This window comes from Callithrix jacchus, chromosome 14 (genome assembly GCF_049354715.1).
Source record: "Callithrix jacchus isolate 240 chromosome 14, calJac240_pri, whole genome shotgun sequence".
NCBI lineage: Eukaryota > Metazoa > Chordata > Mammalia > Primates > Cebidae > Callithrix > Callithrix jacchus.
The window spans coordinates 19,198,742-19,222,170 of NC_133515.1; the positions used below are offsets into that span (position 1 = coordinate 19,198,742).

The 23,429-nt window shown below is 45.4% G+C and overlaps 1 pseudogene; it reads left to right on the plus strand.

The window, feature by feature from the left end:
- The first annotated feature begins 12,105 nt into the window (after positions 1 to 12,105).
- Positions 12,106 to 15,242, plus strand: LOC100389224 (MLX-interacting protein pseudogene; annotated as a pseudogene).
- Positions 15,243 to 23,429: the final 8,187 nt, after the last annotated feature.

Here is a 23,429-nt window from a genome sequence, read left to right on the forward strand (position 1 = left end):
CAAGAAGCCGAGAATACAGGTGTGTGTCACCATGCCTGGCTAATTTTTGTATTCTTATTTTTGTAGAGATGGGGTTTCACCATGTCTCCTAGGCTGGTCTTGAATTCCTGGGCTCAAGTAATCCACCCCTCTTAGCCTCCAAAACTGTTAGGATTACAGGTGTCATCCAACATACTCTGCTGATGCTTTTGATTTTCTATAGGTTGTAACATAAATGGTTAAAGAATACTTCCTACTTTTTTTTTTTTTTTGACACAGACTGTCACCAGGCTGGAGTGCAGTGGTATGATCTGCAACACTGGTACAGTTCTCTGCAACACTGGTACAGTTCCCTGCAACCTCCACCTCCCAAGTTCAAGTGATTCTCCTGCCTCAGTCTCCCAAGTAGCTGGGACTACAGGTGCATGCCACCATGCCCAGCTAATTTTTGTATTTTTAGTACAGACAGGTTTTCACCATGTTGGCCAGGCTGGTCTTGAACTCCTAACCTCAGGTGATCCACGCACCTCAGCCTCCCAAAGTGCTGGGATTACAGGCATGAGTCACTGTACCCAGCTTCTTAATGGTTACACAAGAGGTAAATATATTTACTTTGTGTAAACTTCCCAAAAGAAAAAAATTAAGGTTTCTCTTTTAAGAAGCAGTGTTTGAATAGTTTCTAGTAACTCATAAAAGAATTTTGAGTTACTTAAATAAAAACAAAAACTAAGCATGCATTTATTTAGAAAATATCGAGTAATTAGAATTTTAAACACAACACAGGTGTGGAGAGATAAAGATATTTGGTATTAGATTTTAAGTTTCTTTGCTTACATAATAAGTAGCTTTGGTTTCTGTCTATATTACCACCTCAAGCATGACCTATTTCAGTAGTCTAGTGGAATTGGATCATTTAGTTAATGAACATACAAAATATACATAGCTTGGCCAATGTGGTCATTTCATACAACTATATCTTTAATTTGTTTAATATTTAATCCAGGACATTGATCTAGTTAATATCTCTTATTACAAGGATAATGTGGTCAAAGTTCACACCGGATAACACTGGAGTCTTATTATTATCCTGTCCTAAAGTGTGTTGTGTGGGGTCTCTTGCAGAACAGAAAGTACATGTAATGATATCGTTTTTCTTTTTTAGACAGAGTTTCACTCTTGTTGCCCAGGCTAGAGTGCAATGGTGTGATCTCAGCTCACCACAACTTCCACCTCCCAGGTTCAAGCGATTTCCTGCCTCAGCCTCCCAAATAGCTGGGATTATAGGCATGCACCACCACATCCAGCTAATTTTGTATTTTTAGTAGAGACGGGGTTTCTCCATGTTGGGCAGGCTGGTCTTGAACTCCTGACCTCAGGTGATCTGACTGCCTCAGCCTCCCAAAGTGCTGGGGTTACAGGCATGAGACACAGCGCCTGGCCCAGTGACATCATTTTTGTACTCAAGAACTGAATTCCTTTAGATAAGGTCTGAGGGAAATGAACTATAAAATAAGTCTCATTTTATAATATAAAAATTATAACAAAAAGTATGTTTTTTTAAAACTGAGGCTAAGAACGATATTAAGAGATGCTATACAGTAAACACTTCCTGTTGAATCACTTAATAATTACAAATTATCTTAATTGTTGTAATAATGGAATACTTCACAGAACTAAGTATTTCAAATTGTGATTATGCTATTTGGCTCATAGGTAGGAAATTACCGTTAAGTTCAGAAAAATCACAGAAAAACTTTAAAAATTAAAATATTTATTTGGATATGTACATGCATTAGATACTATGGTATACTGCATATGCTTTCATATATATGGTGTTACACCAGAAGCATTATTCAACAGTTGGCCTCTCTTTTCTTTTTCTTTTTCTTTCTTTTTTTTTCTGTTGCCAGACTGGAGTGCAGTGGTGCCAGCCTGCAACCTCCACCTCCCAGGTTCAAGTGATTCTCCTCTTTCAGCCTCCCAAGTAGCTGAGACTACAGGCACACACCACCACACTCAGCTAATTTTGTATTTTTAGTAGAGACAAGGTTTCACCATGTTGGCCAGGATAATCTCGATCTCTTGACTTGGTGATCCACCTGCCTCAGCCTCCCAAAGTGCTGGGATTTCAGGCATGAGCCACCACGCCCGGCCTCAGTTGACCTTTTTTTTAAAAAATCTGAACGATGTTCAGAAAATCCACCACAGTGCACAGAGATTGATTTCATTTGTGTAACAGATGGATGAGCCATTTTTATAATTATTATAATTAACTGTTTAATTACGCTGCTATCCTGTTGTGGATATTTAAGTCCAAACATTGCAGTAATAAATTTGCAAGAGTGCCTTTAGACACATTAGCAAACATGGCTCTAAATTAGGGCGGTAGAAGTAAAATTGCTCAGTGGAATTGCTTATGCATTTTGAACGATAAGCATTACTGCTGGATTGTTGTTAGAAAGGCTGCAGTGATTTACACTCATGACACTGAATCCGTGTCTGTATGTTGATGAATCACCAATGCTGGAGAAGATGAGCTTCTAAATTTGTCTTACCCTCATCAGTTGTGTTGGTCATTCATCTATCGGGAAAACAGAAACTACACAAGCTTTCTATAACAAAGAGATCTGGCTGAGTGCAGTGGCTCATGCCTATAATCCCAGCACTGTGGGAGAATAAGGCAGGCGAATCACCTAAGGCCAGGAGTTTGCGACCAGCCTGGCCAACATAGAGAAACCTCCTCTCTATTAAAAATACAAAAACTTAGCTGCTGTGGTGATGCACACCTATAATCCCAACTACTTGGGAGGCTGTGGCATAAGAATCACTTGAACCCAGTAGGTGGAGGTTGCAGTGAGCTGAGCAACACTCCAGCCTGAGCGACAGAGCAAGGCTCTGTTTCAAAGAAAAGAAGAAAAACAAAGAGACTTGAATAGAGGGAATTTGACAAAAAGATGCCACAGACCTAAACTGTGACACCCTCAAGGCTAGAGGAACCAAGGTAGGAGTTTGAGGTTTCAGAACCTAAACTATTGAAGATAGAAAGTGGGGCTGAACTTCTGAAAGGGAACACTTGGCTGAGGGAGGGGTCTCCCAGATTTGGGAGGACCACCTGGCTGTGCTGGTGTCTCTGGAGTGGAGGAAGTTCTCGCAGAGGTGAGAGGACCACCGGGCTGTGCTGGTGTCTCTGGAGTGGAGGAGCGGCTCTCAGAGGTGGGAGGACCACCGGGCTGTGCTTGTGTCTCTGGAGTGGAGGAGCGTCTCTCAGAGGTGGGAGGACCACCGGGCTGTGCTTGTGTCTCTTGAGTGGAGGAGCATCTCTCAGAGGTGGGAGGACCACCGGGCTGTGCTTGTGTCTCTGGAGTGGAGGAAGGTCTCGCAGAGGTTGAATGAAAGTCAGGCAATAATCCCAAACAAAAACATGAGATTTGTGTGGTTTTGGTTTTGCTTGTTTTGTTTGGAGACAGGGTCTCACTCTGTCACCAACCAGAGGGCAGTGGTGATCATAGCGTGCTGCAGACACAACCTCCTGGGCTCAAGTGATCCTCCCACCTCAACCTCCCGAGTAGCTGAGACTACAAGCGAGCACCGCCATGCCCAGATTGTTTCTGTTGTTTTAATTTTTGTTTTACTTCCCTGGACTCTAAAACACTTGCTGCCCTATTCATACACAGACCGGTGCCCACGTCCTTGCTCCCCATCTTGTCACTTTGTCCCCACCCAGTCTCTTGCTGCCTCTGCCATTCCCTCAGTGTGACTGAGTTGCTAGAGGTACCCTGCCCCATCCTTGCTTTCTTGCCCCAAGCCCTGCTGTGCCCCCCGTCTCTGTCCTGCCAGCCTCAGCTCCCCTCTGTCTCTCAGCCTCTTCAATTCTACACTCCCAGCCTCACTTCCTCGAAGCTGAGTTTGTCTCTCACAAACCATGGCCCCCTGCAGTCCCCAGTGCTGCTGGAGCCAGGGCCAACCTGCCCCACCATTGTGTCCTCACATTCCCCAACACTGGACTCAGGTCTCCCCTAGGGGACTGAGCTGGCTCCCCTCAGTCACAATTTCCTCCCCACCCAGGCTCATCCAGCCCCTCCAACCTGCTCCAGCACACCTCTCCCCACCTTTCACCTTGGATCAGTCACACAAGATCACCTAGGGACATTTCCCATCCAGAGTAACTTGATGACAACATCTCCTCCTGCTCTGGTCACACGCTCTGAGGTCAATGGTAGTGCATCCAATGATTACACATTTCATAGTATCCAGCACAACTCACAACCCTGCAAATGTAGATTAAAGGCAAAATGAGATGGATGGCTAAGCATTCTAATTTGAATGAGCACATTTAAAACTCACAAGACATCTGAGTTTTCTTTCAGAGAAATGAGCAACTGGACACACCAAGACCCTCCTCCTGGGTTAAGGGCCCAGCATGCTTTCCCTGGGCCACCTACCATAAGCTGTTCTCCTCTCCCTGCTGCTTCTCAGTCTGACACACACACACACCTGCCGTGGTAACTTGGTCAAGGGATGATGCACTTGCCTCAGCACAAAAGGGAGATGGGAAGCAGGAATCCCACAAATTGCACCATCAAAGTAAGAAGTGTGAAAAAATGAACCGAGCAGGTGCTGTCATTTGGCAGACAGTGACTCTAAGACCTAAGAGCAGAATTGCTTTAGAGACTGGAGTGAAGCAGCGAAGACAGAAGACGGGAATGACCCTGAGCCCTCTGCTTGGCTTCCACACTAAAACGCATTAGCCCTGGGAATCAACCTCTATTTTCCTCCTCCTCATATTTAGATGATGAGAGAGGTACTGTTTAAGACACGCATTAGGGATCCAGATGAGGGCCAGGGACAGGTTGGACCAAGACAGACAGCCCAGCTCCACAGCAACCCAATGGCCCCTGTCGGAGTGGACAGGAGGTGGCCTGCTCATTCCCTCTCAGGGTGACTTCAGTCTTGGGTGGGTTAGTTATGGTGAATGACACTGGCTAGAAGAACACTGTGACAACCTCTCTTATTTTCAATTGATCTCAGAGACAAGAGACAGCAAGTCTCTTGTCCACCACACAGGCCCCTTGATGGAAAATCCATCAGGAGTAAGAAAGGGTTCAGGTTCTCAGGGTAAAACAGACATTGCAATCCTCTAACTTGCTAATTGTCCACTTCTGAAGACCTTGTTTTCTTACGGTAGTAGGAGCTAGAATGAGTAATTTACCAGAGTGAAACCAGCAAGATTCCACGCACCTCCGGAAACACAGCCTGAGTTATAGCGCCTCCTTTCTTGAATCCTTGGCTTTCTTCCTCAGCTCCTTTCCTAAGTCAGTTTGTCTCTGACATGACCCACAATGGGCATTGAAGGGAATTATTCCAGGAAGTATCCTCCCCATCACTCTTTACTGGTTTTTTGTTTTGGTTTTGTTGTTTTGATGCAGCACACAGCAAAACTGCCGCAGGAATCAGAAGGATGTGTGACCTATCATCGCCTTCCATTTTGCAGTAATAAACATCGCCCCAAATGTGCCTATCTACTGCTAAAATAAAGATCAAACAGAATAGAAACTCAACAGTTTCTAAACCACAAATAGACAATATAAGACTGAGGCAGAACAAATTGAAGAATTTGCAAATCCAGATTCCAAGACTTATAAATCTATGAAGAGAGTGTAATATTGGTGAGAAATGGTCACACAGACAAATGGAACAATATAGAGAGCTCCTAAATAGACCAGTATGAATACAGACAACTGATTCCGTCAAAGAGCAAAAGCTGCTCAGTGGAGAATAGAGTCTTTTCCACAGATGGTGATGAAACAACCAGATGGCCTTGTGGGATAAAATGAGTGTACAAACGAACTTTACAACTTACACAAAATACATACAAAATTATTCATAGACTTGGAATTTAAAGTACAAAACTGTGAAAATTCTAGGATAAAACATAGAAGAAAATCTACCTGGCCTTGCATTTGGTGATGAAGTTTTATACACAACTACAAAGGCCAATCCATGAAAGGAAAACAGTTTAGAAACATTCTATTAGTGTCTTTGCTGGGATTTTGATTGGAACTGCACTGAGTCTATAGATCAAGTTGGGAGGAATTATTTATTTAGCTTTTGTCTGATTTTTTTCAACTGTATTTCAAAGTTTTCTGAATGCATATTTGTACATATTTTGTTAGGCTTATAAAAGGACTTCAATTTGGGGGTGCTATTGTAAATGATTTTTCTTTCATTCTAAATTAAATTCCAATTGTTTTTACTGACATGTAGGAAATCAAAACTTGTATTATTGTCTTTTTACTTTGATTCTTATATCCATCTATTCTGATTAAGATACAGAATAGCAGGCTCCATTTCAATTTGAATTTCCAAAATTACCGCGTGGCGTAATCCGTACACTGAAGTTCAGTGATTCACTGGCGCAGCCGGGAGGCGATGCATGCAACTCCCTCCAAAAGAGAGCGCTGTGTGCTGACCGCCGGCAGGGCGCGCCCGACCCCGCCGTTTTCCAACCGCACTCCTCGCATGCATGCTCGCTGTGCAGCCGGGGCACAGCGTGCAGGAGAAAAACCGAGCATTCCCTGAGTAGTTCGGCCGCGCGGAGAGGAGCGGCCCGGACGGAGGAGGGAGTTTTTGCCGCGACTTTCCCGATCGTTCCTTTTGGGGGTAGTTGTTTTTGAGACGAAGCCTCACTGTCGCCCGGGCTGGAGTGCAAGTGGCGCCATCTCGGCTCACTGCAACCTCCGCCCCCCGGGTTCAAGCGATTTTCGTCTCAGCCCCCGGAGGTGCTGGGACTACAGGCGCCTGCCACTAAGCCCAGCTAATTTTTTGTATTTTTAGTAGAGACGGGGTTTCACCACGTTGGCCAGGCTGGTCTCGAACTCCTGACCTCGTCGTTTGCCCTCCTCGGCCTCCCAAAGTGTTGGAAATACAGGTGTGAGCCACCGCGCTTGAACTTAGTTTTGTGTGTGGGGGGGGGGGGTTGTTTTGTTTTGTTTTGTTTTGTTCTCAGCAAGTCAGGGGCATGATCATCACCAGGCCAGACATTGGATTTTTACGTACAGATGATGCCTTCATCCTGAGATTCCTCCGAGCCAGGAAGTTTCACCAAGCAGATGCCTTTAGACTCCTAGCTCAGTATTTCCAGTACCGCCAGCTAAACCTGGACATGTTCAAAAACTTCAAGGCAGATGATCCCGGCATTAAGAGGGCTCTGATCGATGGGTTCCCCGGGGTGCTGGAAAACCGAGACCATTACGGCAGGAAGATTCCTTTGCTGTTTGCAGCCAGTTGGGATCAGAGTAGACCCAGCTCAGTGGGTCCTAAAAGGCCTGGGAGGGCTGATACAGCTTTTCAAGGAGATGGCTTCACTCTCACGGGGGACTTGAGATGACTGGGTAGTCATTTGAATATATCATGTAAACAGTTTACTAAGATTAAAATGGCTATTAATATTTATTAAGACAATGTAAATCTCATTCATCTGGACCCAGACACATGGACAAAAGCTCAGAACAGTGAGCGATGGGAAGCACTATCCCTTGAGGGCTCGTGCCAGGCTCTGTTTGCTTGGGTTCAACGTGGCAACTGAGGCATAGGCAGTGCCTGGGCTACATGAGCATAAACTGTCCTTCCATAGACATTGGACTCCAGTAGAGAGCTGACTGACTTCTGCATTTTCTGAGGCTGCTGGGCTGAATCAAAACCAGATGGATTCAATCAGCGCCCATGTATTTATTCAAAAAATGAACCTGGCTCTCCCAGAGTGAGCAGAGTGTATATCTCAACTCCCCACCTTGGTAATGGCGAGAATTTACTATTTGACCCTTTAAGATCCAATCAAAAATAAATTCATTTCTTCTTTCTAAAAAAAAAAAAAAAAAAAAATGTAAAACGAAGTCTCACTCTGTCACCCAGGCTGGTGTGCAATGGCACGATCTCGGCTCACTGCAACCTCTGCCTCCTGGGTTCAAGCGATTCTCATGCCTCAGCCTCCCAAGTAGTTGGCCCGGCTAATTTTTTTTTTTTTTTTTTTTTTTTTTTTTTTTTTTGGTCTAGATGGAGTTTGACCATGTTGGCCAGGCTTGTTTTGAACTCTTGACCCCAAGTGTTCCGCCGCCCTGGCCTCCCAAAGTGCTGGGATAACAGGCATGAGCCACCACGCCCGGCCCTTGAACGGTGCTTTAAAACTGCGAATGGAAGCGGTCACTTTTCTGGAAGGTTCCCACGTAGTTCTTTACTTTCAGAGAATTTTTTTTTTAACACTTACTTTTTAGAAGTTTTGCCTCCTTGAGGCTTTACTGCTTCTGGTCATCGCCTGCCGCCGTATCTTTTGCAGATTCTGGCTTGTGTCTGGGCGAGTACCCGATGGAGACTCTGGGGCCGACGGGGTGGGTGCCCCGGTTGCCCAGGTTTTGCTGGGAGGTTTTCCCGCAGTGCCAAAGCCCTGCGCAAGCGTGGAAAAAGAGCTGCGTGGAATCCACTACATTATGTTTAAATATATTATTTACAACAAAAATCACATCTTGCTACAGTCTTCTTTTCCTGGCTATAATGGAAGTAAATTCGTCAACCATACTTCTAGTTCTTTTGTTAAGAAAGTCACAGTTTAATTGGCAGCCGATTTGTAGGGGTGCATAGGTGATGCATGTTTTTAGTCATCAGCATCGTGGATTACAGGAAATGTTCGCTGTATCAAGTATTCATAATAAACCACAAGATGAATTCGGGAGAACTCCATTTTTTTGTTTTTCTAGGTCTTTACCATTTGCAATACGAAATTAGCTGAAGGCCAGTTAGCCTTTAGCTGTGAACCCATATGGTCACGGGGTCATATAACAACTCTTTATGCAAATTGCACTGTTTATGTTTTCCTTATTTCAGGGTCAATTTTAATGATTTATATTTTTCTAAGAAATCACCCATTACCTCTAGGTTTCCAGTTTGTTCGGTTAAAAGACTTGATTCAGGCCAGGCACGGTGGCTCACACCTGTAATCCTAGCACTTTGGGAGCCGAGGTGGGTGGATCACCTGAGGTCAGGAGTTCAAGACCAGCCTGGCCATCAGGGTGAAACCCCATCTTTAAAAAATAAAAAAATAAAAATAAAAAGACTTGATTTATCCTCTATTTGTTGTTTTATACAAAATTCTTTATTATTATTATTATTATTTTAGAGTCTGGGGTTTCACTGTGTTACCCAGCTGGTCTCGAACTCCTGGGCTCAAGCAATCCACCAGCCTCAGGCTCCCAAAGGACCAAAATTACAAGTGTGAGCCACAACACCCAGCCCAGAACTCTTAATTTTATCTATTTTTCATTCTCTTTTTTCCATCAACAATACTATATTCTTAAAATATATTTTTTATTTTGTTTTCAAGTGACATAATTGCGATGTTTGATGATTTCTCATGACCCAGTAATGTATTATGTGTGTGTATATATAAGTATATATATTCGTGTGTGTATATATATGCACACACACACACACACACACATACACACATATATATAGTTACTGGCACAGTACCAGTAACTACAATGCAGTACAATACCAGTAACTGATAAGGTATATTTATTAATTTATTATATGATACATTTGGTAGTGATTGGCTACTTCTGTTATACAAATTCAAAGGTCAGAAGAGTATTTTACTTCTGCTGTTCTCAATTATATCTCAGGTTTAATGTGACTTCCTAGGAGCATTGAATTTTATTATACAAATAAGTCACAGATCCCTTTTTTATCATTAGCTACACGACTAGCTATATGGAACATCATAACATAATTATAAGTTCAGCTAAGGCCCACACTTTGGGAGGCTGTAATCCCAGCACCATGGGAGGCAGAGGTGGCAGAGTAACCTGAGGTCAGGAGTTTGAGACCAGCCTGGCCAACATTGTGAAAGCCCATCTCTACTAAAAAGTACAAAAATTAGCCAAGATTATGCCAGTGCACTTCAGCCTGGGCGACAACAGCAAGACTCCTCCAAGAAAAAAAAAGTGCAGCTAGAATTGGAACATTCCAGTGTTTGGGTGTCCAATAATTCCTTTCAATAATAGCTCTATGACGTAATTTTTTTTTTAACAAAACATAACAACACCTAAAATCACTCATACTGTATCCCCTAAGTTTTGTTTCTCTGATTTTATCACTTTCTGCAAAGCATCTAGAAAATCATGAGATCGAATATTCTTTTAAACACTTGTTTTAGAAAACATCACAATGAGACATCAAATCATCATCACGAATTCTGTTAACATTCTTTCAATCCTTGAATATTATTTTTCCAGTGACAAGTATTTGTGTAAACTGCTAAAAGATGCTCATGAAAACAGAACTAAGAGAGGTTTCTTTGGAATAAGAGAACCACTCACAACTCACCATTGGAGCATCACTTTATAAAGCTACTCTTTTGAAAATGTTGACTGTGAATTGAAATCGATTCTCTAAAGTCTGCTTTCCCTGGTGAAAGGGTAATCAGCTGTTTAGAGAGTGAACCCTTGGCCAGACATGATGGCTCAGTCCTATAATCCAGCACTTTGGGAGTCCAGGGCAGGAGGTTCACATGAGCCCAGGAGTTGGAGACCAGCCTGGGCAACATACGGAAACACATCTCTACAAAAATTAATTTTAAGATTAGCCTGGCATGGTCGTGCACACCTGTAGTCCTAGCTACTCCAGAGACTGACGAAAGGATCACTTGAGCCCAGGAGTTCAAGGCTACAGTGAGCTATGATCACATCACTGCACTCCAGCCTGAGTGTCAGAATGAGATCTTTTCTCAAAAAAGAGAGAATGAGCTCAGGACATAGCAACACAATAACAAAAAGTAATAATATAACACATAATAGATAATTATATGTATATGTATTATACATAAAAATATGTCAAAGTGACATTATTTGGAAGTATGTGTTAGTCTGTATCATATACTTTTCAATATAATAAATGTTTTGAATGCTTCTATTAAAAACAGTAGGGGTCAGGTGCAGTGGCTCTCTCCTGTAATCCCAGAACTTCAGGAGATCAAAGTGAGAGGATTAGCTTTTACCCAGAAGTTCAAGACCAGCCTGGACAACATAGTGAGACCTTGTCTCTACAAAAAATTTAAAAATCAGCTAGATGTGGTGGCAGGCACCTGTGGTCTCAGTTACTTGGGAGGTTGAAGTGGGAGGATTACTTGACCCTGGGAGGTTATAGCTGTGACCACAGCACTGTATTCCAGTCTGGGCCACAGAGTGAGACCCTGTCTCAAAAAAAAAAAAAAATAAGTAAATAATAAAAGTAAAAAAATAACCAGGCATGGTGGTATGCTCCTGAGCAAAGGTGGAAGGATTGCTTGAGCCCAGCAGTTTCAGGCTGCAGTGAGCTATGATGGTGCCACTGTACTCCAGTGCGGGCAACAGAAGGAAACCCTGTTTCAAAAAAGAAGGCCAGTTACCACTGTCAATTACTAATGATTAATAGTACAACTAATTAAATAAACGGGTGTTTGAAAAAATAACAATTTTTAAATTGTTTTTATTTTTGAACAATTTCAGATTTAAATAAAATTTGGGAAAATAGCACCAAGATTTTTCATGTTGTCCAGATCCATCCATTCATTTTCTCTCCTGCTAATATCTTATGTCAGTATATACATTTATCACAATGAATGAACCAATATTCAGTCATTGTCATTATTAAAAACTAAAGTCCATACTTTATTCAGATTTTCTTAGTTTTCCTGATATAGTTTGGCTGTTTCCCCACCCAAATCTCATCTTGAATTGTAATCCCCATAATCCCCACATGTGTCCTGGGAGGGACAGAGTGGGAGGTAATTTAATCATTGTGGGGGGTCGGGAAATAGGGGAGGGACAGTGGGGGTGGGTGGGGAGTTGGGGAGAGATAGCATGGGGGGAAATGCCAGATATAGGTGATGGGGATGAAGGCAGCAAATCACACTGCCATGCGTGTACCTATGCAACAATCTTGCATGTTCTTCACATGTACCCCAAAACCTAAAATGCAATTAAAAATAAAAATATAGCCCCTCCCACCGCGCCGCGCGTCGGCGCGCGGGCCGGGCCAGGCAGCTCCCTTCAGCCACAAGCTGCTATAGCGTCTCCCCGGGCTCCGGGGAATGCAGGGCCCTTCTCATGGCCGCCGACGTCTTCATGTGCTCCCCACGCCGGCCCCGCAATCGGGGCCGCCCGGTGCTGCTCAAGCCCCAGGTGCCCGAGGACAACGACGACTCGGACACGGATGAGCCGTCTCCGGTGCGGCCACCACGGCTCGGGCTCACTCGAGCACCGCGCCGCCGCCGCCCCGGGCAGGGCTGGGCCGCGACGAGCCTCCGCGCCGCCAGCAGATCATTCACAGCGGCCATTTCATGGTGTCGTCGCCTCACCGGGAGCACCCGCCCAAGAAGGGCTATGATTTCGACACGGTCAACAAGCAGACATGCCAGACCTACAGCTTCGGCAAGACCAGCTCCTGCCACCTGTCCGTCGACACCTCGCCCACCAAGCTGTTCAAGTGCATGACTTTGGCCTACAGTGGGAAGTTGGTGTCTCCAAAGTGGAAGAATTTCAAGGACCTGAAGCTCCAGTGGAGAGACAAGATCCGGCTCAATAATGCCATCTGGCGGGCCTGGTACATGCAGTGTCTGGAGAAGGGCAAGAATCCTGTATGACGCCCCTGGACGGCTCTGTGGATGTAGAGAAGCACTGCCGGCCTGAGGCCATCACCACGGAAGAGAAGTACTGGAAGAGCCGCATGGAGATTGTGATCCGGGAGTATCACAAGTGGAGAACCTACTTCAAGAAAAGGCTACAGCAGCACAAGGATGAAGACCTCTCCAGCTTGGCCCAGGACTATGACATGCTGTACTGGCACAAGCACAGGGATGGATGGAAGACCCCCATCCCCATAGAGGAGCACCCCCTGCTGGACACAGACATGCTCATGTCAGAATTCATCCACACCCTCTTCTCCAGGCTGTCTTCACACCAGCCAGTAGCCTGACCCGATCCCAGGGAAATAGCAAATCTGGGAAATGCGGACATGATCCAGCCAGGGCTGATGCCTCTGCAGCCTAACCTGGACTTCATGGACACCTTCGAGCCTTTCCAGGACCTCTTCTCTTCTAGCCGCTCCATTTTTGGCTCCATGCTACCTGCACCTGCCTCAACACCTGTACCAGATTCCAACAACCCACCTGCACAGGAGAGCATCCTGCATACCACCACCCTCCCCACCATGAGCCTTCCTGACAGCATCATCGAGCCCCATGCTGCCCCATCCCTGGATCCTGTGGATGGGCAGGTCTGTGAACACGCTTCCCAGACTGAGGACCCGTTTATCCAGCCCACAGACTTCAGTACCTCAGAGCCGCCTCTGAGTGTCCCGCAGCCCTTTCTACCAGTCTTCACCATGCCCCTGCTGTCCCCCAGCCCCGCCCCGCCACCTGTGTCCCCCTTGTTACTGATAGTTCCTCCTCAGCCACTGCCCTGAACCCTCCAGCTCCACCCACCTTCCAGCAGCCACAGAAGTTTGTTGGAGTCAGCAAACCGCCGTCTGTCATCACCCACACAGCCTTCGCCACCCTCACCCATGATGCCTCCACCACCACCTTCAGCCAGAGGCCCTGACTGAAGGGCCACCCATCACCACCCATCACCTTGCCCCACAGTGAACCCCTGTGGCCTGACACTGTCTCCTGTCACCCGGCCTCCCCAGCCTCAGTTAACTTCTGTGCACCCCAAACCTGTATCCTTGATGGGGGGAAGGCCTAAGCAGCCTCACAAAATAGTGCCTGCTCCCAAACCAGAGCCCGTGTCCTTGGTGTTGAAGAACACCTGCATCACCCCAGCTCCCTTTTCAGGCCAGCCACAAGCGGTGATCATGACATCAGGGCCTCTGAAGAGAGAAGGGATGTTGGCCTCCACGGTGTCCCAGTCCAATGTGGTCATTGCACCTGCCGCCATCGCCAGGGCTCCTGGGGTCCCAGAGTTCCACAGCAGCATCCTGGTGACAGATCTCGGCCACAGCACGAGCAACCCACCTGCCCCCATCTCCCAGCTCTTCCCAAGCACAGCATAAGACCCTGGGGAAGGCCGAGCAGGTCCCGCTGCATGGGGGCAGCCCCCAGGTCACTGTCACAGGGCCTAGTCTGGACTGCCCAAACTCAGGGCAGGCCTCTCAGTGCACATCAGAGCAGAGCCCCAGCCCTCAGTTTCCCCAGAACAACTGCTCAGGAAAATCTGACCCCAAAAATGTGGCTGCATTAAAGAACCGGCAGATGAAACACATCTCAGCTGAGCAGAAAAGGTGCTTCAACATTAAGATGGGCTTCGATGCACTCAACATCCTCATCTCAAACAATTCCAGGCTGACCAGCCATGCCATCACGCTGCAGAAGACCATGGAGTACATCACTAAGCTGCAGCAGGAGAGGGGCCAGATGCAAGAGGAGGCCCGGCGGCTGCGGGAGGAGATCGAAAGGAGCTCAATGCCGCTATCATCTCCTGCCAGCAGCTGTTCCCTGCCACGGGAGTCCCCGTCACCCAGTTCAATCACATGAGAGACATGTTTGATGAATACGTGAAAAGCCAGACCTGCAGAATTGGAACTTCTGGATTTTCAGCATCATCATCAAGCCGCTGTTCGAGTCGTTCAAGGGCATGGTGTCCATCAGCAGCCTGGAGGAGCTGCACTGCACGGCACTGTCCTGGCTGGACCAGCACTGCTCCCTGCCCATCCTCAGGCCAATGGTGCTGAACACATTGCGGCAGCTGAGCACCTCCTCCCCCATCCTCACAGACCCAGCGCAGCTGCCAGAGCAGGCGTCTGAGGCCCTCACCAGGATTGGCAAGAGACTGGGGGAGTCTTAGCTGCTTAGCTGGCACGTGGCCGCATGAGATGCCAGGAGACCCTTCCCTGCCCATGGAGAGGAGGCTGCACCGCCCCCAGCCCTTCCTTACACTCAGCCTCAGTGCCTCCCTCCAACTCTGCTGGCCCACCGCACCGTTGGGAGGCCTTGCTCAGGTCTGAAGCAGGTTCGGGGCCTGCTGACAGCAATAGCCCACCTTTGGGACCCCCTTCCTGTGAACTCTCTTACTCAGTGTCCTCAGTCACCAACCTCCACTGCCCTTGGGGCAGACAAAGGGAAGTGGCTGGCCATGCTGGTCTGCCCTCCTGGTGGCCTGCCAGACTGAGCGCCGGTCCTGTCCTGAGACCCAGCCTTGTCCCTTCTGCCATGCTTGTCCACGCGCATGCCTCATGTCCTGCTCTACTCTCTGGCCTGCCCATGGGGCAGCTAGAAGGTGTCTTTCTTTCTCCCCTCAACTCTGACAGTGCCCAGCCCTTGTGGATGGACTTGGGCTTCTATTCAGGCTTATACATGGCAGGCTGCCAGGGGAAAGTGCCTTCTTCAGAGACCCCTGAGGACACATGTTTGCAAAAACAATGGATGCAGGACACACAGGACCAGAATGGAAATGTAGGATGCACAGTGGCTGCTCTGGCTGGGAGGCCCTTCTGGGCATGTTTCATCTGTCCTCTTATAGCTCCACGGGCCCTTCTCGGATGTCACCTCACCACTGTGGCCCTTCTGCCATTCTTCTCCACATACCTCCAGCTACAGCTGTGGACAGGTCAGGTGTGTCCAGTAGGAGCTTAGAACCCTGAAGTTCTAGCATCCAAAAGATCAGACTCTATGTCCTGCTGTCAGCCTTGTCATCTTGTCTGATGTCATTCAGCGGGGAGCCCCAAACCAGGACAGTTATCAGACCAAAGATGCCCCCACACTCAAAAGTCTGCCCTGTCTTGTGTTTGGAGAAGGAAACAATGTTGGCAGCAGCAGTCTGTGGTCATCAGCCCTCAGCTGTCTCTAGGCAACTTTCAGATCAGACAGCAAACAATCTACCCAGATCTGGGCTGGGTGGAGGCATGGCTGGGCTGAGGGCCATTCTGAGCCCACAGCCAGAGGCTGGCTCAGCCTCAATCCTCACCTTTCTCTGGTTACCTCTGCAGGCACTCTCTCTAGCACTCAGGAAGCCCAGCCAAGAGTACCTCCTCGTGGAAAGAATGTGCTTTAAAGCCCTGCTGAGGAGTTCGGAGCCGCCAGCAGGCTTTCCAAGCAACCTCTGCCCTCTCTGCCTGCAGGGCCTGGGGAGGACTTTGAGGGAGGCTGGGAGCCTGGGAGCCATGTGAAGAGGGGCACCCCTGGGCTGTCCCCAAAGTTTAGATCCAGTTGGAGGCTCTCCCTGGCTCCTGCAGGCCTGCGGGGGTTCTCCCCCCACTGTAGGCCACTGGCCAGCTGCCTGCCCCCTTGTGCTTCAGCCCCACACAAGAGCAGCTTGGTGACACTACTCAGCCACCCAGAGCGCATGTTTAAAGGCTTTCCAGATCACCTTCCTGGGGGGTGAACTTAAGATGAGGCCAGGCTGGTCCTTGGAATTCCCCTGGGAAATGCTAATAGACTCCATCCTTTACCTGAGGATAAGCAGGAAGGCATCATCCCAAAGGCAGAGACCACCATGGTAGGAATTCCACCAAGGCCAGAAGGGAAAAAGGAAGAACCCAACGTGGCCAGCTGTGCAGGCCCTGGAGAGGGTCATGAGCGCAGCCCCTCTCCACTTCCGTGCCTTTGTAAAACGTATAGATAACCGCAGTGGTTGGCTGAGCCAAGAACTCTCCTAAATCAGTGGTTTTCTCCCCATGCCTTGCTGGGAAGTCATTTTTTAAAACTCCTTGGGATATAAAATTGGCCTCCTGCTACTTCGGCCTACCTCTTCCTCTGCTGGAAAAAAAAAAAAAATATATATATATATATATATATAAAATAAAAAAATTTAATCATGGGGGCAGTTCTCCCATGCTGTTTTCCTGATAGTGAGTGAGTTCTCAGGAGATCTGATGATTCTCTAAGTGTCTGCATTTCCCCTGCTGGCTCTCATTCTCTCTCCTGCCATCCTGTGAAAAATCACCTTCTGCTATGACTGTCACTTTCCTGAGGCCTCCCCAGCCATGGGGAGCTGTGAGTCAATTAAACCTCCTTGTTTCATAAAGTCTTGGGGGTTCTTTATAGCAGCATGAGAATGAACTGATACGTTTCCTTTGTCTGAGTTCCATCCATGATACCACTTAGTAGTGATGTCTCCTTTGGCTTCTCTTGGCTGTGGCGGTTTGTCATACTTTCCTTGTTTTTGATAAACTTGGTGATATTGAGGAGGACTGGTCAGGTGTATTGTAGAATGTCCTCCAGTTTAAATGATGCTTTTCTGATTGTTAGATTGGGGTTATTGGTTCTGAGAAAGATGATCTGAGGTAAAGTGCCATTCTTCTTACATCATAGCAAGGGCACGTGCTCCCAAGACCCCTGTTCATGTTAACGCTGATCACCTGGCTGAAGTTATGTTTATCAGCTTTCTTCACTGGGAAGTTACTCTTCCCCTCTCTATACTACATGTGGTCTTTGGAAAGAAATCACTATGCAAAGCCCTCACTTAATAAGTGTGGAGTTTCTGCTGCCTCCTTGTTGACTGATTATCTGCATTAATCATTAGAAATTCTTCTACATAACAGATTTCTATTCACTCGTTTTTTTTCATTTATATATACCATCATGGACACATGGGTAGTTATTGTAAGCTTCCGATTCTGATTTAATACTACATTATTTATTTCAATGCTCAAATTGTTCCTGCTTTGGCCATTAGGAGGGCTTTGCAAAAGCTCCTTCTTTTGTTTGACAACATTTAATCTTTGTGGGGTTTGTTTAGTTTTGTTTTTTGAGCACCTTCTTATTTTCAGTACTATCCAATCTTCTATTTTTGCTCCCCAGTCCTGTTGTTATCCATTTCTCCAAGAAGCTCTGGTTTCTTTTATTGGAAGATCGTATTAAGAACTTACATCTGGAGTTCTTCTTAGATGCATAAGAGAAGTGAGGTCACAGGACAAGCCTCAGCCCCCAGAGTGGAGAGACCAACAGTCAGATCAAAGAACCACAACTACTGCAGCAGAACCGGAGCTCCCAGAAGGAGGGGAGCCTGTGGAGCAGGGGCACTGGGCTCAGTGAGGATGAGTCTGACAGCTGCAGGGAAAGCCAGTCATGGGGGCACATTTGTGAGCTTTACATCCTGGAGCTCCACCACATTCTCACAGTGAATCCTGGAGAAAACTCCCACAGGGCTTCGGGCAGGGGGAGAACAGCCACCATTTTGAAATATGCCAGAGCATTCTGTTCTTAACAAGATCTGTCCTCGGGAGAAACTTTTATTCCAGCTTTATTGAGGTATAATTGACAAGTGAAACTTGCATATATTTAAGATGTACAAGTTGATGATTTGATATACATATACATTGTGAAATGATTGCCACAATCAAGCTAATTAGCACATCCACTGTGTCACCTGTGCATGTGGGGTGAGAACACTTAGTATTTATTCTCTTAGCAAACTCAAGCATCCAACACAGCATCATTAACTAGAGTCACCACGTGTGCATTAGATCCCCAGAACCTGTTTGTTTTATAACTGGAAGTTTGTACCCTTCGGCTAATATCGCTCCATTTAGCTACCTCTCCCACTCCCAGCACCTGGCAACCACCAATCTACTCTCTGCTTCTGTGAGTTTGACTTTTTCAGATTCCACATACATACGAGATCACACAGTATTTGACTTTCTATGTCTGGCTTATTTCATTTAGCATAATGTCCTCGAGGCTCACCCATGTTGTTGCTGCCAATGGCAGCATTTTCTGCTTTTTAATGCTGAATAACATTCTGCCCTATATTCTATATATACCTTACATTTGCTTTATCCACTCATCTGTCTATAGACACTTGGTGGTTTCCATATCTTGGCTCTTGGGAATAATACTGCACTAAACATGGAGTGCAGATATTTCTTCACGATACTGATTTCATTTCCTTTGGGTATCTGCCAAGAAGTGGGATTGCTGGATCATATAGTAGTTCTATTTTAACTTGTTCGAGAAACATTACACTCTCAAGAGCAGTGTACAAGGGCTCACTTTTTTCCACATTCTGACCAACTATTGTTGTTTCCTGTCCTTTTGATAATAGCCATCCTAACAAGAGAAGCTTTGCTTCTCAGTGCTCTCTGTTCACAGTACAAGGAAGCATGTGTATTCTCATATGGATACAGACTCCTGGAACATGTGTTTAAATTAAGATAAGCATGAGTTCACACTGATGTCTTCAGCTCTAATCCATTAGCGTATGGATCATTCTAGCTTGTCTCCTCATCTGTAACTTCTCACTTCAGCAGTGAGAAACCAGGCTCTCACCCATTTGCCAGGTATTTAATTCATTGTGCAATTTCACGCTAGAGGCAGAGTGGCTTCAAAACTTAACTGTTGCCCTTGTGAGAAAGAACTTTCTAAAAGAGACAGCACCTTTTATGGACAGTTTCCTTTGCCTTTAGCTTTCTAGATCTCCATCATTTCCAAAGTCACTTTGGTCAGCACCTTTCCCCCACCATTGTTTCATACATTTGTGACACGGTTAGACTCTTTGTCACATTCTGCATTCCATCCTGACATCCTCTAACCTCCTCAGTGATTATGGTAATTTGCGTACCTTACTACATATTCTTTAGGTTGTAACATTCTATGGGTTTTGATGAATGCATAACAACAAGTTACCACTAAAGGCCCAGGCATGGTGGCTCACACCTGCAATCCCAGCACATTGGGAAGCCAAGGAAGGAAGATCGTGAGGTCAGGAGTTTGATACCAGCCTAGCCAGTATGGTGAAATCCCATCTCTACCAAAAATACAAAAGAAAATGGCTGGGCGTGGTGCTGGATGCCTGCAATCCCAGCTACTCAGGAGGCTGAGGCAGGAGAATCACTTGAGCCTGGGAGGCGGAGGTTGCAGTGAGCCAAGGTCACGCCATTGCACTCTAGCCTGAGCAACAGAGTGAGACTCTGTCTCAAAAAAAAAAAAAAAAAAAGTTCCTCTTTAAGCTCTCTGTTTTCAAAACCCCTGAGAACCACTGATCTGTTGACCCTCTCTGTAGTTTTGTCCTTTCCAGAACGTCATATACATGGGATCATACAGTGCATAGCCTCATCAGACTGACTTATTTACTTAGCAATATAGACTTGAGTTCATCTGTATCTTTGCATGGGTTGATAACTGGTTTTCTTTTCTATTGCCTCATTCCATGGTTATAGCCTAGTTTGCTTATCCATTCATCTATTGAAGTGCATTCTGATTTATTCCAGTCTTTGACCATTGTGGGGAGAGCTACTGTACATATTTATGTGCTGCTTTTAATGTGCACTTAAGGTTTTTTAAAAGGTTGCTGAATAAGCAGGAGCATGATTTGTTGGATCATAGAATGAGATTATATTTAGCTTGAGGGGGGAAACTGTCTTCTGTAGTGTCTGTACCATCACGCATTCCCACACCAGCCATGAATGAGAGTTTATTTTCTTCCACATTCTCGACGGCTATCGGTAATGTCTTCTTTTCTTTTCTTTTTCTTTCTTTCTTTTTTTTTTTTTTTTGAGATTTAGCCATTCTAATTAGTGTTTACGGCTATCTTATATTGTTTTAATTTTCCTTCCCCTAATGAAAAGGGATGTTGTGTGTGTTGCCTGTTTATTTCCTATGCTTACCTGTACATCTTCTTTGGTGAGGTGTTTAGATCTTTACCCATTTTCAACTGGGATATTTTCCTGTTGTTAATTTTTACAAAGTATTTGATATACAAGTCCTTTTTAGCTATGTCTTTTTCAAAGGTTTTCTCCCAATCTGTGTCCTGTCTTTTCATTCTCTTAATTAGGTCTTCCACATTTCTGAAAATTTTAACTTTAATAAAGTTCATTTTATCAATTTTTGTCTTTTATGGATCATGCTTTTGGAGTTGTATAGAAACACTCACGCAAAACTCAAGACCACATGGATTTTCTCCTAAGATTTCTTCTAAAAGTTTTTTAGTTTTACATTTTACATTTAAGTCTATGAACTATTCTTAGTAAATTTTTTTATGTTGTAAAGTTTATGTCTATATTTGTTTTTCCCCATATGGTCACCAAATTGTTCCTTTACTGTTGGTTAAGAAGACTATATGTCAAAAGCCTCCTTTTCCTCTATGACAAAGATTGATTGACTGCATTTACATGGGTCTAATTTTGGTCTGTCTCTTCTGTTCCAATTATCTACATGTCCAGAGTGATTAGAAACATTTGATAATAGACAGAAATTGGAGCTGTCAGGGCATACTAGGTAAAATAAAGTTCCCAGAAAGAGATTATGTTCCAATTCTGCTTTAGTTCCAAGCAAAAAGCTGAGAAACACTCTATGGATTTAACTATAGGGAGAAAACTGTGATCTTACCAAGATTCGTGAACAGGAAGATCCTTGGTTATTGTAGTCAGTCAAAGGGTGACTTTGACATAGCATGTATCTGTGTTAGGGCAGATACAGCCGGGGAAAAGGTGATATTTGGAGTCATCTGGGATTGGGATCATGTCAGATGGACCTGAGAATTGGTCGTTGGTACTTATGTGTTGCAATGAGTAAGGGTGAGTAATGCGAAGGAAAAATAGAATCTCGGGACCCTAAAGTCACTATGCCAAAGGGAAAGTTAAGCTTGGGAAATTGAGTCAGGCCAAAACTGCCTTCCTTTTGTTCCCAAACAGATGGCTGTAATTTCACATGCTTGCGTTATGTGAAATGCAGGTTTATTGAGCACTAATCAGAGCCTCACAAGAATGAAAGCACTTGCCTCACTGCCTACCCTCCCTCTTCCTTTTTCTTCCCCTCCTGCTTGCTCTTTTCCTACTAAATAATGAAGTTCCCAAAACTGTCTTTGGAAAAAGCAGAGGTCACAGATCCTATTGTAACTTGCATTTCTTTTACCTGGGTACATCCTCAACCTGGACCAAATAAACCTCTAACCAATGAAGATCTGTCTCAGGCACTTTTGGTTTACAGTAAAAATGAGGAGACATAGGAGCTGATGTTTGGGGCATGGAGTAGAACCTGGGCGTGGGGTTGGGGAGTGACTGTGTGCACAGACTGAAAAGACAAGGCTGTGAAAACAAGAAAAAGCCTCTCCTCGCTGGTCAGACAGGAGACCTATCCAGCTAAAACCTGGCTCTGGTATCCACCTCTCTCAAGACAAACACCCATAGGAATTTGAGACAGAGATAGGCAGAGCTTGGTGTAAATTGTTTTTTTCTTTTCTTTTCTTTTCTTTTTTTTAAGTTGGGGTTTCACCATGATGGCCAGGCTTGTCTTGAACTCCTGACCTCAGGTGATCCACCCACCTCGACTTCCCAAAGTGCTGGGATTAAGGCGTGAGCCACCGTGCCTGGCGGTGTAAATTCTAACTCTGTTTTTGTAGCATGTGACTTTGTCATATTTAGAAAGCGTTTAGAACTTACTTCACATCACGTGTTATTTGGACAGCGGATCCATAAATAGCACAATTATCGTGAGCACTAAATAAGCAAATGCAAGTAAGTGATTCTCAGAGTCTCGGTTAATGCTATGGGAAGGTTTTTCTCTTTTGAGGACCTTACTCAAGGAGTTGTCTTCCCACCCTGTTCATGACTCATTGTCACTATCTGTCCATGCAATATATCCAATTATTAACGTTGTTCTAGAAAGTAGTCTACTGTTGGCAAATGCTTTCAAATACATAAATTATGAAATGCCAACATGTTCCTGCCAATGACAATTACTAAGGCGGAAGAACTCCAGCTACCTTTTTGCTAAGATTTCCAGAGGAGTTGAATGTCCCCCAAAACTAAGCTCCTTCATTCTGTATTCTATGAACTCCACTGCCCTAGGGTGACTGTGAGACACAGCAGTAGCATTAGGAAGGACTCACTCCCCGTCCTTTTTGTAAAAGGGGTTTTGTTACTAAATTAACATAGTGAGCCACTGAACCCTCCAACAGGGGATGAGGCTTTGAACTGTTCCATCCACTGTTAAATAGATTCCAAAGGTGCTTGGCTGCACATTCAGGCCCTGGGTCATGGAGCTAAAATGGAGGCTCTGGTGCTGCCTGAACCCACATGTTGGGGAGTCGAGATGATTGAAGGCAAGTGCACTGGAGGGTGGGGGCAGGGAGCAGCGTGGGGTGGAGGGGCAGGGCAGGATGGAGAGGAAGGGGGTAGAGTGGGACAGGATGGGGGGGAGGGGTGAGGGCAGGGCACAGCAGGGAGGTTGTTGCTCTTCAGGGCTGAATGAGTATTAGGGAAAGAATGCTAATGCACCTAACCAAGAAGTATTAAGTCACAAAGTTTTGTTCTTGGTTGTGCAAACAAGAATCACCATGTAACTGAGTCAGATTCTCCTAAGATTTGCCATCAGGGAATGAATTACATGATATCCCTGAATACCAGGTCTAAGCAAAGCATAAAACACTATAATTTCCACTTAGTTTTCTATAAAATGAAGATTTTCTTTTTTTTTTAATTAAAAA